Below are 16,972 nucleotides of genomic sequence, written 5' to 3' on the forward strand. Positions count from 1 at the left end.
TCTTGCCTACACAAAGCAAAACAAAAAATGTCAGCTAAGACCAATGGAGAAAATACAATGCAAAAAATGAAATACTAAATTTGTTCTGCTTACTTTGATTTGGTGTCTTCCAAAGATTAATGAGTAAAAGCCTCACATGTTCTTCAATGTTTTTCTAATGGCATCCATTCTTGATAGAAGGTCCAAAATATCCTCAAAATTCAACACTTAGAAGGTGCTCCTTTGTCAAGAATAGAAGTATTTTTTCAGTTCTTCTACAAAGTGCATGAGCCATAGCTTAACCCATGCAATACTTAAGAAATGTACATCCTAGATTATGTGCAGGCACACAAATTTACAACAATGCAGTTGCAACTAATCTGTAATAAGAGCTATTACCATACTTATCATTGTAAAATGTGAGGGTATTCCACAGAAGCAACCAGTTGGGTCAACAAATATTTCAGACCGTATTTGGCTTGAGGATAACAGATTTAAGCAACTGCCAAAAGAGAATTGCATGGATCGAGGATGGTCTTTCATTTCTTAACTGAAATACAAAAGATTAGTTTGTAGTAATAAAAATGCAATCTCAATGTAAAGATTCTCAGCTTTCTGATACATGATGATTGCATATTTTCTACATTCAAAGCTTTGAAAATTTGATAGAATGCTTGAGCAATTGCTTACCACACAGTTGGAATATGACCTGAATTCTTTAATGTCTTCCTAGGAATCCAAGAGTCCAGGAACAGCTTCCAGGTAAGGATCTTCCTGTTCTATAAAAAAGCAAAACCAAAAAATATATTTGGACAAAAAGGGAAGATGATATCCAAACACTTAAATATTACTTTAGTTCTACTGACCTTGATTTGTTGTTTTTTTTTTAAATGTTCAATAAAATCCACACATCTTCTTGAAGGTTCTTCTGAGTGAAACTTTTCTTGATGGAAGGTCCAAAGCGACTTCGTAATCCAACATTCAAAAGACGACCCTTTGACAAAAGCAGAAAATCCCTTCCAAGGTTCTTCTAAAACATGCATTAGCTATGCTATGGCTCATGAAATGATCAAAAAGCTATTGCTCATAGCTCTGTGCATGCACATAGTTTCACAACAATGCAGTAAAACAACTCTTTGACAAGAACCTTTACTGCATTTATCAATGCGAAATGTGTGGGCATAGCATAGGAACAACCAAGCACTTGAGCATGACCTTCTTCTCATAAATAGCCTGAGGATAACATGGTTCAGTGACTCCAAAAAGGGGAATTGCCTGGATCGAGGACGGTCCCTTGTTTTTCTAACGAAAACACAGCAGTTTAGCTTGTAGTAATAAAAACGAAATCTCAATGTAGAGCCTCTCAGCTTTCTGACAAATGATGATTGAATATAATTTACAGTCATAGCTTTGTACATGTAATTAATTGAATGGTGGAATAAATACTTACCATCCAAATGAAGCATAACGTGAATTTTAAAATGTTTTTCATTGATTCCAAGAGTCCAGAATTTGCTTCCAGAGTACTAATTTTCTTGCCTCCACAAAGCAAAACTAAAAATGTCAGCTAAGACCAATGGAGAAAATACAATGCAAAAAATGAAATACTAAATTTGTTCTGCTTACTTTGATTTCATGTATTCCAAAGATTAATGAGTAAAGGCCTCACATGTTCTTCAATGTTTTTCTAATGGCATCCATTCTTGATAGAAGGTCCAAAATATCCTCAAAATTCAACACTTAGAAGGTGCTCCTTTGTCAAGAATAGCAGTATTTTTTCAGTTCTTCTACAAAGTGCATGAGCCATAGCTTAACCCATGCAATACTTAAGAAATGTACATCCTAGATTATGCGCAGGCACACAAATTCACAACAATGCAGTTGCAACTAATCTGTAATAAGAGCTATTACCGTACTTATCATTGTAAAATGTGAGGGTATTGCACAGAAGCAACCAGTTGGGTCAACAAATATTTTGGACCGTATTTGGCTTGAGGATAACAGATTTAAGCAACTGCCAAAAGAGAATTGCATGGATCGAGGATGGTCTTTCATTTCTTAACTGAAAAACAAAAAATTAGTTTGTAGTAATAAAAATGCAATCTCAATGTAAAGATTCTCAGCTTTCTGATACATGATGATTGCATATTGTCTACATTCAAAGCTTTGAAAATCTGATTGAATGCTTGAGCAATTGCTTACCACCCAGTTGGATTATGACCTGAATTCTTCAATGTCTTCCTAGGAATCCAAGAGTCCAGGAACCGCTTCCAGGTAAGGATCTTCCTGTTCTATAAAAAAAGCAAAACCAAAAAAAAATATATTTGGACAAAAAGGGAAGATGATATCCAAACATTTAAATATTACATTAGTTCTACTTACCTTGATTTGTTGTTTTGTTTTAAAAATGTTCAATAAAATCCACACATCTTCTTGAAGGTTCTTCTGAGTGAAACTTTTCTTGATGGAAGGTCCAAAGCGACTTCGTAATCCAACATTCAAAAGATGACCCTTTGACAAAAGCAGAAGATCCCTTCCAAGGTTCTTCTAGAACATGCATTAGCTATGCTATGGCTCATGCAATGAGCAACAAATTATTGCTCAAAGCTCTGTGCATGCACATAGTTTCACAACAATGCAGTAAAACAAGTCTTTGACAAGAAACTTTACTGCATTTATCAATGTGAAATGTGTGGGCATAACATAGAAACAAACAAGCACTTGAACATGACCTTCTTCCCATAAATAGCCTGAGGATAACATGTTTCAGTGACTCCAAAGAGGGGAATTGCCTGGATCGAGAACGGTCCCTTGTTTTTCTAACGAAAACACAGCAGTTTAGCTTGTAGTAATAAAAATGAAATCTCAATGTAGAGCCTCTCAGCTTTCTGACAAATGATGATTGAATATAATTTACAGTCATAGCTTTGCATATGTAATTGAATGGTGGAATAAATACTTACCATCCAACTGAAGCATAACGTGAATTTTAAAATGTTTTTCATTGATTCCAAGAGTCCAGAATTTGCTTCCAGAATAATAATTTTCTTGCCTACACAAAGCAAAACAAAAAAGGTCAGCTAAGACCAATGGAGAAAATACAATGCAAAAATTGAAATACTAAATTTGTTCTGCTTACTTTGATTTGGGGTCTTCCAAAGATTAATGAGTAAAGGCCTCACATGTTCTTCAATGTTTTTCTAATGGCATCCATTCTTGATAGAAGGTCCAAAATATCCTTAAAATTCAACACTTAGAAGGTGCTCCTTTGTCAAGAATAGCAGTATTTTTTCAGTTCTTCTACAAAGTGCATGAGCCATAGCTTAACCCATGCAATACTTAAGAAATGTACATCCTAGGTTATGCGCAGGCACACAAATTCACAACAATGCAGTTGCAACTAATCTGTAATAAGAGCTAATACCGTACCTATCATTGTAAAATGTGAGGGTATTGCACAGAAGCAACCAGTTGGGTCAACAAATATTTCGGACCGTATTTGGCTAGAGGATAACAGATTTAAGCAACTGCCAAAAGAGAATTGCATGGATCGAGGATGGTCTTTCATTTCTTAACTGAAATACAAAAGATTAGTTTGTAGTAATAAAAATGCAATCTCAATGTAAAGATTCTCAGCTTTCTGATACATGATGATTGCATATTGTCTACATTCAAAGCTTTGAAAATTTGATAGAATGCTTGAGCAATTGCTTACCACCCAGTTGGAATATGACCTGAATTCTTCAATGTCTTCCTAGGACTCCAAGAGTCCAGGAACAGCTTCCAGGTAAGGATCTTCCTGTTCTATAAAAAGCAAAACCAAAAAATATATTTGGACAAAAAGGGAAGATGATATCCAAACATTTAAATATTACTTTAGTTCTACTGACCTTGATTTGTTTTTGTTTTTTTAAATGTTCAATAAAATCCATACATCTTCTTGAAGGTTCTTCTGAGTGAAACTTTTCTTGATGGAAGGTCCAAAGCAACTTCGTAATCCAACATTCAAAAGATGACCCTTTGACAAAAGCAGAAGATCCCTTCCAAGGTTCCTCTAGAACATGCATTAGCTATGCTATGGCTCATGCAATGAGCAACAAATTATTGCTCATAGCTCTGTGCATGCACATAGTTTCACAACAATGCAGTAAAACAAGTCTTTGACAAGAACCTTTACTGCATTTATCAATGTGAAATGTGTGGGCATAGCATAGGAACAACCAAGCTCTTGAACATGACCTTCTTCCCATAAATAGCCTGAGGATAACATGGTTCAGTGACTCCAAAAAGGGGAATTGCCTGGATCGAGGACGGTCCCTTGTTTTTCTAACGAAAACACAGCAGTTTAGCTTGTAGTAATAAAAACGAAATCTCAATGTAGAGCCTCTCAGCTTTCTGACAAATGATGATTGAATATAATTTACAGTCATAGCTTTGTACATGTAATTGAATGGTGGAATAAATACTTACCATCCAAATGAAGCATAACGTGAATTTTAAAATGTTTTTCATTGATTCCAAGAGTCCAGAATTTGCTTCCAGAGTACTAATTTTCTTGCCTCCACAAAGCAAAACTAAAAATGTCAGCTAAGACCAATGGAGAAAATACAATGCAAAAAATGAAATACTAAATTTGTTCTGCTTACTTTGATTTCATGTATTCCAAAGATTAATGAGTAAAGGCCTCACATGTTCTTCAATGTTTTTCTAATGGCATCCATTCTTGATAGAAGGTCCAAAATATCCTCAAAATTCAACACTTAGAAGGTGCTCCTTTGTCAAGAATAGCAGTATTTTTTCAGTTCTTCTACAAAGTGCATGAGCCATAGCTTAACCCATGCAATACTTAAGAAATGTACATCCTAGATTATGCGCAGGCACACAAATTCACAACAATGCAGTTGCAACTAATCTGTAATAAGAGCTATTACCGTACTTATCATTGTAAAATGTGAGGGTATTGCACAGAAGCAACCAGTTGGGTCAACAAATATTTTGGACCGTATTTGGCTTGAGGATAACAGATTTAAGCAACTGCCAAAAGAGAATTGCATGGATCGAGGATGGTCTTTCATTTCTTAACTGAAAAACAAAAAATTAGTTTGTAGTAATAAAAATGCAATCTCAATGTAAAGATTCTCAGCTTTCTGATACATGATGATTGCATATTGTCTACATTCAAAGCTTTGAAAATCTGATTGAATGCTTGAGCAATTGCTTACCACCCAGTTGGATTATGACCTGAATTCTTCAATGTCTTCCTAGGAATCCAAGAGTCCAGGAACCGCTTCCAGGTAAGGATCTTCCTGTTCTATAAAAAAGCAAAACCAAAAAAAAATATATTTGGACAAAAAGGGAAGATGATATCCAAACATTTAAATATTACATTAGTTCTACTTACCTTGATTTGTTGTTTTGTTTTAAAAATGTTCAATAAAATCCACACATCTTCTTGAAGGTTCTTCTGAGTGAAACTTTTCTTGATGGAAGGTCCAAAGCGACTTCGTAATCCAACATTCAAAAGATGACCCTTTGACAAAAGCAGAAGATCCCTTCCAAGGTTCTTCTAGAACATGCATTAGCTATGCTATGGCTCATGCAATGAGCAACAAATTATTGCTCATAGCTCTGTGCATGCACATAGTTTCACAACAATGCAGTAAAACAAGTCTTTGACAAGAACCTTTACTGCATTTATCAATGTGAAATGTGTGGGCATAGCATAGGAACAAACAAGCTCTTGAACATGACCTTCTTCCCATAAATAGCCTGAGGATAACATAGTTCAGTGACTCCAAAAAGGGGAATTGCCTGGATCGAGGACGGTCCCTTGCTTTTCTAACGAAAACACAGCAGTTTAGCTTGTAGTAATAAGAACGAAATCTCAATGTAGAGCCTCTCAGCTTTCTGACAAATGATGATTGAATATAATTTACAGTCATAGCTTTGTACATGTAATTGAATGGTGGAATAAATACTTACCATCCAACTGAAGCATAACGTGAATTTTAAAATGTTTTTCATTGATTCCAAGAGTCCAGAATTTAATTCCAGAGTAATAATTTTCTTGCCTACACAAAGCAAAACAAAAAACGTCAGCTAAGACCAATGGAGAAAATACAATGCAAAAGTTGAAATACTAAATTTGTTCTGCTTACTTTGATTTTGTGTCTTCCAAAGTTTAATGAGTAAAGGCCTCACACGTTCTTCAATGTTTTTCTAATGGCATCCATTGTTGATAGAAGGTCCAAAATATACTCAAAATTCAACACTTAGAAGGTGCTCCTTTGTCAAGAATAGTAGTATTTTTTCAGTTCTTCTACAAAGTGCATGAGCCATAGCTTAACCCATGCAATACTTAAGAAATGTACATCCTAGGTTATGCACAGGCACACAAATTGACAACAATGCAGTTGCAACTAATCTGTAATAAGAGCTATTACCATACTTATCATTGTAAAATGTGAGGGTATTGCACAGAAGCAACCAGTTGGGTCAACAAATATTTTGGACCGTATTTGGCTTGAGGATAACAGATTTAAGCAACTGCCAAAAGAGAATTGCATGGAACAAGGATGGTCTTTCATTTCTTAACTGAAAAACAAAAGATTAGTTTGTTGTAATAAAAATGCAATCTCAATGAAAAGATTCTCAGCTTTCTGATACATGATGATTGCATATTGTCTACATTCAAAGCTTTGAAAATCTGATTGAATGCTTGAGCAATTGCTTACCACCCAGTTGGATTATGACCTGAATTCTTCAATGTCTTCCTAGGAATCCAAGAGTCCAGGAACCGCTTCCAGGTAAGGATCTTCCTGTTCTATAAAAAAACAAAACCAAAAAATATATTTGGACAAAAAGGGAAGATGATATCCAAACATTTAAATATTACATTAGTTCTACTTACCTTGATTTGTTGTTTTGTTTTAAAAATCTTCAATAAAATCCACACATCTTCTTGAAGGTTCTTCTGAGTGAAACTTTTCTTGATGGAAGGTCCAAAGCGACTTCGTAATCCAACATTCAAAAGATGACCCTTTGACAAAAGCAGAAGATCCCTTCCAAGGTTCTTCTAGAACATGCATTAGCTATGCTATGGCTCATGCAATGAGCAACAAATTATTGCTCATAGCTCTGTCCATGCGCATAGTTTCACAACAATGCAGTAAAACAAGTCTTTGACAAGAACCTTTACTGCATTTATCAATGCGAAATGTGTGGGCATAGCATAGGAACAACCAAGCACTTGAACATGACCTTCTTCCCATAAATAGCCTGAGGATAACATGGTTCAGTGACTCCAAAAAGGGGAATTGCCTGGATCGAGGACGGTCCCTTGTTTTTCTAACGAAAACACAACAGTTTAGCTTGTAGTAATAAGAACGAAATCTCAATGTAGAGCCTCTCAGCTTTCTGACAAATGATGATTGAATATAATTTACAGTCATAGCTTTGTACATGTAATTGAATAGTGGAATAAATACTTACCATCCAACTGAAGCATACCGTGAATTTTAAAATGTTTTTCATTGATTCCAAGAGTCCAGAATTTGATTCCAGAGTAATAATTTTCTTGCCTACACAAAGCAAAACAAAAAATGTCAGCTAAGACCAATGGAGAAAATACAATGCAAAAAATGAAATACTAAATTTGTTCTGCTTACTTTGATTTGGTGTCTTCCAAAGATTAATGAGTAAAGGCCTCACATGTTCTTCAATGTTTTTCTAATGGCATCCATTCTTGATAGAAGGTCCAAAATATCCTCAAAATTCAACACTTAGAAGGTGCTCCTTTGTCAAGAATAGAAGTATTTTTTCAGTTCTTCTACAAAGTGCATGAGCCATAGCTTAACCCATGCAATACTTAAGAAATGTACATCCTAGATTATGTGCAGGCACACAAATTCACAACAATGCAGTTGCAACTAATCTGTAATAAGAGCTATTACCATACTTATCATTGTAAAATGTGAGGGTATTGCACAGAAGCAACCAGTTGGGTCAACAAATATTTTGGACCGTATTTGACTTGAGGATAACAGATTTAAGCAACTGCCAAAAGAGAATTGCATGGATCGAGGATGGTCCTTCATTTCTTGACTGAAAAACAAAAGATTAGTTTGTAGTAATAAAAATGCAATCTCAATGTAAAGATTCTCAGCTTTCTGATACATGATGATTGCATATTGTCTACATTCAAAGCTTTGAAAATCTGATAGAATGCTTGAGCAATTGCTTACCACCCAGTTGGATTATGACCTGAATTCTTCAATGTTTTCCTAGGAATCCAAGAGTCCAGGAACCGCTTCCAGGTAAGGATCTTCCTGTTCTACAAAAAAGCAAAAACAAAAAATATATTTGGACAAAAAGGGAAGATTATATCCAAACATTTAAATATTACTTTAGTTCTACTGACCTTGTTTTTTTTTTTTTTTTTTTTAAATGTTCAATAAAATCCACACATCTTCTTGAAGGTTCTTCTGAGTGAAACTTTTCTTGATGGAAGGTCCAAAGCGACTTCGTAATCCAACATTCAAAAGATGACCCTTTGACAAAAGCAGAAGATCCCTTCCAAGGTTCTTCTAGAACATGCATTAGCTATGCTATGGCTCATGCAATGAGCAACAAATTATTGCTCATAGCTCTGTGCATGCACATAGTTTCACAACAATGCAGTAAAACAACTCTTTGACACGAACCTTTACAGCATTTATCATTGTGAAATGTGTGGGCATTGCATAGGAACAACCAAGCACTTGAGCATGACCTTCTTCCCATAAATAGCCTGAGGATAACATGGTTCAGTGACTCCAAAAAGGGAAAGTGCCTGGATCGAGGATGGTCCCTTGTTTTTCTAACGAAAACACAGCAATTTAGCTTGTTGTAATAAAAACGAACTCTCACTGTAGAGCCTCTCAGCTTTCTGACAAATGATGATTGAATATAATTTACAGTCATAGCTTTGTACATGTAATTGAATAGTGGAATAAATACTTACCATCCAACTGAAGCATAACGTGAATTTTAAAATGTTTTTCATTGATTCCAAGAGTCCAGAATTTGCTTCCAGAGTAATAATTTTCTTGCCTACACAAAGCAAAACAAAAAATGTCAGCTATGACCAATGGAGAAAATACAATGCAAAAATTGAAATACTAAATTTGCTCTGCTTACTTTGATTTGGGGTCTTCCAAAGATTAATGAGTAAAGGCCTCACATGTTCTTCAATGTTTTTCAAATGGAATCCATTCTTGATAGAAGGTCTAAAAAATCCTCAAAATTCAACACTTAGAAGGTGCTCCTTTGTCAAGAATAGCAGTATTTTTTCAGCTCTTCTACAAAGTGCATGAGCCATAGCTTAACCCATGCAATACTTAAGAAATGTACATCCTAGGTTATGCGCAGGCACACAAATTCACAACAATGCAGTTGCAACTAATCTGTAATAAGAGCTATTACCATACTTATCATTGTAAAATGTGAGGGTATTGCACAGAAGCAACCAGTTGGGTCAACAAATATTTTGGACCTTATTTGGCTTGAGGATAACAGATTTAAGCAACTGCCAAAAGAGAATTGCATGGATCGAGGATGATATTTCATTTTTTAACTGAAAAACAAAAGATTAGTTTGTAGTAATAAAAATGCAATCTCAATGTAAAGCCTCTCAGCTTTCTGATACATGATGATTGCATATTGTCTACATTCAAAGCTTTGAAAATCTGATAGAATGCTTGAGCAATTGCTTACCACACAGTTGGATTATGACCTGAATTCTTCAATGTCTTCCTAGGAATCCAAGAGTCCAGGAACCGCTTCCAGGTAAGGATCTTCCTGTTCTACAAAAAAGCAAAACCCAAAAATATAGTTGGACAAAAAAGGAAGATGATATCCAAACATTTAAATATTACTTTAGTTCTACTGACCTTGATTTGTTGTTTTTTTTTAAATGTTCAATAAAATCCACACATCTTCTTGAAGGTTCTTCTGAGTGAAACTTTTCTTGATGGAAGGTCCAAAGCGACTTCGTGATCCAACATTCAAAAGATGACCCTTTGACAAAAGCAGAAGATCCTTTCCAAGGTTCTTCTAGAACATGCATTAGCTATGCTATGGCTCATGCAATGAGCAACAAATTATTGCTCATAGCTCTGTGCATGCGCATAGTTTCACAACAATGCAGTAAAACAAGTCTTTGACAAGAACCTTTACTGCATTTATCATTGTGAAATGTGTGGGCATTGCATAGGAACAACCAAGCACTTGAGCATGACCTTCTTCCCATAAATAGCCTGAGGATAACATGTTTCAGTGACTCCAAAGAGGGGAATTGCCTGGATCGAGAACGGTACCTTGTTTTTCTAACGAAAACACAGCAGTTTAACTTGTAGTAATAAAAATGAAATCTCAATATACAGCCTCTCAGTTTTCTGACAAATGATTGAATATAATTTACAGTCATAGCTTTGCATATGTAATTGAATGGTGGAATAAATACTTACCATCCAACTGAAGCATAACGTGAATTTTAGTTTCAACAAGTTTTTATTTTCAAGATAAATCCAGAAAGCTTTACAACAAAATCCCACGCAGGGGAGTATACTTAAATATTATCAAAATTCAGAATAACTTTCATGGTATTTAAACAATACAAATAAACACATAGACAAAGACAGGTAAATGGAAAGAACAAGAAGGAAGGGGGGGGGGAGTAAGAGATCCATAACTGCATCATAGTGATACCAATCAATCAATCAATGGTCAGGTATAAGGAGCAAGACCAATAGAAACCATCAGATATTAGATTAGCCTCATAGAGATAATGTTAAGGCCTGATCAAGATTACTATTAGAATTCCTTTCAATCCACGGTCTCCACACTTTATAATATGACTCCCAGGAGTCCTCTCTTGTAGCTTGTATTCGTTCACATAGCATGATAGTATTCATCTTGTCAATTACTGGGGAGAGAGACAGGGTAGCTGTTTTCCATTTCGCTGCAATGTGCAGCTTAGCAGCAAGAAATAGTTGATTAACTAAATTATGGAGCTTGTTGGAGAAGCCCGGGTATCTGGCCCCCAGTAGGAACACTGTTTCTTCTAACTGGATCGCCCCACCATACAGCTCCTCTACAATAGATTTGATTTTTGACCAAAAGGCGGAAACGACCGGGCAATCCCACCACGTATGCCTCAGATCTCCCAGGGCACCACACCCTCTGAAACACCGATCTGATATGTTTGGGAAGATAGCATGTAGCTTGCTCGGGACTAGATATGTTCTATGTAGAAGTTTGATAGACGTCTCAACTATAGAAGTCTGGAGACTGCCCTTGGTGAGGGAGCAACAACATTTTTGCCAATCAGATGGGGACAATATCTTATTGAAGTCATTTTCCCACTGTATCATATATTTGAGTTTTACATCTTCTGGTATTGCATTTAGGTTCGAATAAATTAAAGAGATAGCTCCTCCGCCCAGTGGGTCACTCAAGCATATTTGTTCATAACCCGATGGGCGGTGGATGGTACCATGTCTCAGTATCTGTTCAGCGAAATGAAAAATTTGGATGATACGCAATATTTCAGAGCTTGGTGGAGAGTATTTTTGGATGAACTCGTGCTTGGTAAGTAGAGTGTTAAATGGTGAGGTAAGCTGTTTAAGGGTAATTAAACCCCTAGATGTCCACCAACTGAAAGGGCGAGGATCCAACCCTGGGGGAGTGTTTAAATCTCTCCTTCCTCCACAACAACAGGGAGTGTGCTGTAAAGGGGGTTAACTTATGAATCCCTTTCGGGAGTCTCTGCAATGTCCACATAAGGCCAGGAAGGGTGAATGGGGATAGGAGGTGAGATTCGAGATTTACCCATCTGGGAGTGCTGTGTTTGTCCGCATTAGCACTAATTAGCTGGGCTAGTTGGGCCGCTCTATAGTATAAGATGAAATTGGGTAGGGACAGACCTCCCCGTCTTCTGTTAATGAACATAGTCTTAAGCCTTATTCTAGGCCTCTTCCCCTGCCATATGAATTTAGAAATCATATTGTGAATATCTAGCAACGTTTTGGCAGGGAGAGGAATGGGCAAGGATCGAAAGACATACAAAAATCGTGGTAAGGAAACCATCTTAATGGCATGGAGTCTACCCAACCATGATAAGGGCATGGACGACCATCTGGCTAGGTCCGATTTAAGGTTAGTAATTAAGGGAGCATAATTCCATTTAAATAAAGCCGACCTATGGGAAGTTAAATTTATGCCGAGATAGGATAAGTATTGCTCTTTTCTGGTAAATTTGAATTGCGCTGTTATATTGTTTTGTGTATCCCTGGGAGTGTTAATAAACAGGGCTTCGGATTTATCTACGTTAATCTTGAGGCCTGAGACCATTTCAAATTCATGGAGAGCGACAAAAAGATTTGGGAGTGTAATTATGGGATTGACTAAGGACAAAAGCAGATCATCTGCAAAAAGGCTAGCTTTGTAGTGGTCACCTCTGATTGTAGGACCATTAATGTTAGGGTTGGTTCTGATAGCTTCCGCTAATGGTTCCATGGCTAGGGCGAAAAGAGCTGGGGAGAGCGGGCATCCTTGCCTGGTGCCACGTTGGATGTTAATAGGGGTAGGTTGGTTTGAAGGTAACTTTAGATAGGCCGTGGGGTGGTCATACAGAAGTTTAAGGCAAGATATGAAGCTACTCGGAAAGCCAAATTTCGCAAGAACTGCAAACAAGTACGACCACGACACCGAATCAAAGGCTTTCTCTATATCGAGTGCTAACAAAAGTAAGGACTGTTTGGAGTGATTAGCTAAATGTATTAAATTAAGGTTCCTCCTAATATTGTCCGGACCCTGTCTTCTGGGAATGAACCCCACTTGATCCCGGTGAATTAGGGTAGGCAGTATTTTATTTATTCTGGCCGTGATTATAGATGTAAAAATTTTTAAGTCTATGTTTAGCAGTGAGATAGGCCTGTAGTTTTTGGGGTAAAGATGATCTTTCTTCGGTTTTGGAATCACAGTGACGTGGGCAACGTAAAATTCGGATGGCATTTGGGCTCCGTTTAATAAAGCATTACAGAAGCTTTGTATATGAGGTATAAGAATGCTGTCAAATTTTTTATAATACTGCGCGGTGAGCCCATCAGGCCCCGGAGCCTTATTTTTTTTCAAATTTTTGATCGTTGCCTGTATTTCTTCAGAGTCGATTGGCGCTTGAAGGTGAGCTATATCAGAATTTGGGACTTTAGGTAATATCAGGTCTTTGAGGAAGTTCTGGATACGAGTTGGAGAAGGAGGTCGTGGGAGAGAGTAGAGACTTTGGTAAAATTGCTGAAACGTTTTATATATTGCATCAGGGTGGGCAGTGGTATGGCCTGAAGAATCTTTGATATAGGGGATATTATTCAGGAGCTCTCTACTCTTAAGTTTACGGGCCAACATGCTGCTTGGTTTGTTTGCATATTTGTGAAAGGTAGATTTCGTCCAAGCCAGGGCTCTTTCTGATCTGTTTGTTAAAATGGTATTGAGTTGTAATTTAGTTTCACGAATTTTCTTAATTAGATAAAGTGAGGGGAGGTTTTGGTTTGCCTGTTCTAATTTTGAGAGTTTATTTTCTAGTTGTGATTGTAGCTCAGACCTTTGCTTTTTTTTGCTAGAGGCAATTTTAATTAGCGTCCCTGTTATAAATTTTTTGTGCGCCATCCACACATTTCCCGGGGACACTTCTGCAGTATTGTTGGTTTGGAAATATAGATTCAATTCGTCCTTTATGGTAGATAAAACCGATGGGTCTACTAGTAGGGATTCATTTAATCTCCACCTGAAGAGTCTAGAAGAGGTAATGGCAAAGTTAAATGCAGAAAGGACCGCATCGTGGTCTGACCAAGACGATACGATGTGCCGGGAGAATAAAACTGAGGGGAGGGTTCTGGAAGATGTGAGATGTAGGTCAATTCTGGAATAGGACTTTTGTGCAGGTGAAAAGTAAGTATATCCCCTCTGAGGGCCATTTTGCTCTCGCCAGATATCGGCCAGACAATTTATTTTCAGCATTTGTAAAATCTTTTTCCTGTCTATTTTTGATATGTCAACTCGATTTAGTGAGCTGCTGTCAAGCGACGGGCTGAGAGTGAGATTAAAATCGCCACACCAGATAAGGTGATGGTATGATAATGAGGCCAATTTTGATAGGATTAAACGCATGACCCGAGTTTGAGTGGCGGTTGGCAGGTAACTATTAACAATGCATATATTTAGACCCTGTAGGGTTCCCATCAGGATAATGAATCTGCCTTCAGAGTCGGAATACGTGTTAGTGGGTTGGAATGGAAAGCTGTTTTTAATTAGGATAGCCACACCCCTTGTTTTGCGGTCCCAAGTTGAAAGGAAAAATTTTGAATAATGTGTGTCCAGGAATTTGGGTTGGGATGAATTGGAAAAATGGGTTTCCTGAATACAGATTACATCCGGATTGTGCTTCTGATAATCGAGGAAGGCCTTTTTTCGTTTTACAGGTGAGTTAAAGCCCCTAACATTATGGGAGAGCACTCTACACATGCTTAGTTAAATGAGTATTGCTAGAAGAATGCAAACTATCACCTCCCACCTGACCTCGGCCTATGAATTCACCATCACAGCCATAATCTCTATGTGGAAACAAAGGGAAAGAGACAAACAAGGGGAGGACGGCGACACAAAACATAACAGAAGTTTTCCAAAGGGCATTGAGCCCACAAAGTATGGCGATCTGGGGTCCCATATTAAAAAGGACGCCAAAAATCGCCAGGGTTGGGCAGCATGATACAACCCTTAGGACCCCATCCCTTGAATCATATAAAGTTGACTGTATAATAAGGGGAGAGAGGAGAAGAGAAGGGGCGGGGGAGAGGGATGGGAGGGAAGAAGAAGAAAAAAGAAAGAAAAAGAAAAAAAAAAAAAAAAAAAAAAAAGGGGAGGGGTAAAGAAGGGAGGTGGGAGAAGGGAGGGTAGAGAAGGGAGGTGGGAGAAGGGAGGGTAAAGAAGGGAGGGGAGAGAAGGGGGGGGGAGAAGGGAAGGAGAAGGGGAAAAGGGGGGGAGGGGAAGGGGGGAAGGGAAGGGGGGGAGGGAAAGGAGAAGAGAAAAAAAAAAAAATTTATAAGGGAGGGGGGAAGGAAAAAGGAACTAGATAATGCATTAGCAGGTAATACAACAACTGTAGTTAGACCGAACATTAACTGCTAGGTAGTTAACCTAAAACCAGAGCAGGGCAAAGATAACAACTGGCCCCATAGGATAGCCTAGAGAGACATGAATTATTTTGGGGATGTCAAATCTTGAGATATGCAAATCAGGTAATCTGAGCGTCTTGACTTCTAGCTTTGGGGTGGATTGTCCACTCCCTTGTTGGCCTGGGTTTTCTTTGTGGAAGCGAGGGAGTCTCTGAGGATAGTGGAATGCTAGCCTTTATCAAGGCCTGGGTTCCTTCCTCTAGTGATCGGCAGGTATAGAGCTGAGACTTAAAGGTGAAGATAAGAGCGAATGGAAAACCCCACTTGTATTTAACCTGAGCCTCTTGTAGGGAGGTAGTAATTGGTCTGAGGGCCCTTCTTCTGGCCAATGTGGTGGGCGCAATGTCTGCATAAATGTGCACTGAGTCTGGTAAGCCAGGTAAGATAGATTGGTTTCTAGCCGCCAGCAAGATCTGATCGCGGGTCTCCTCATAGTGCATCTTTAGTATTACATCTCTGGGCATAGCCGTAGATCTTGGCTTACCCAGTGCCCTGTGTATTCTTGTAATATGGAGAAGGGCCGGGTCTAGGTCAGGTAGTAGGGCTGCAAAAAGGGCTGCTGCTGTATCTTTAAGGGCAACCACATGTTCGGGAAGTCCTCTAATTCGAATGTTGCTTCTTCTGGACCTGTTCTCATAGTCCTCACATCTCAATTCCAACTCAGTAATATGGTCGGTATGTCGCTTGAGGGTCTCCTGATCTTCCTCCAACGCGTCAGAGACAACATCCATTTTTTCCTCCAAGTTATTTGTGCGCTGTGCTAGGTCTTGCAACTGGGATGAAATACTCTGCATGGCGGTGGTAAGCTCCTCTCTAAAGGTTTCTTGTAAGGACCTCGTGAGGGCAGCCGTTGAAATCATTGCTTCAGAGTTTGGGGAAGCATCATCCCGCTCTGCGCCCCCACTACTCCGAGTTTCCGGAGCAGACGGAGGGTTAGTTGCTGCAGCCATTTTGGAGGGGGTGCCGTTCATAAGGAGGTCTGAAATGGTGCGGCTCGTCGGTTGTGCTGCGCCCCTCTTTTTTGGCATTACTGATTGCCCTGCTCTTAGAGGCAGACTGTCCCCGGGAGGGGAATATTCACAATGTTTCGGTCACTGAAAAGGGTTGAATGGGGTCCGTCGGGTAGCAGAGCTCAGCACAACAAGACTGTCATTGCCGTACTCTGCACATGCGCCCCGTCAATAGAGTTTTATCTATTTGCTGATTTCACTTAGTTGCATGATGAGCTGCATGTAGAGGGGGGCCACATGGGCTGGAAGCCAGTGGTATTGCTTTTAGTGTGCTCAGTCCCGGCCACAACGTCTGCCACCTTCCGCTGAATTGAGGTGCCTTATACTCAGGGCGGCAGTAGGCAATGGGGCTGCAAGAGAGAAGGCACAAGTGTAGGCTGCAGGTGGGGGGGTGATCTCAGCACAAGATGTCGCTTTCTGCTGAAGTGTGCTTCTATGTAACAGTGCATAAACGTCTACAAGTATCTCCCCAGCTCAGTAAGTGTTAAACAGATAGGTACGGGACAGTAGGAGATAAGGCACAAGTATAGGCTGCAGGCAGGGAGTGATCCCAGCATGGGAAAACGTTTTCTGCTGAGGAGTACTTCAGTGAAACAATGCACAGATGTCCACAGCTATCTCCAGCCCAGTATGTGTCAGACTGGTGGGTGTGGGGCAGCAGGAGACAAGGCACAGAAGTACAGGCTGCAGGCGGGGAGTGATCCCAACACGTGA

Source organism: Ranitomeya variabilis, chromosome 7, assembly GCF_051348905.1.
Source record: "Ranitomeya variabilis isolate aRanVar5 chromosome 7, aRanVar5.hap1, whole genome shotgun sequence".
NCBI lineage: Eukaryota > Metazoa > Chordata > Amphibia > Anura > Dendrobatidae > Ranitomeya > Ranitomeya variabilis.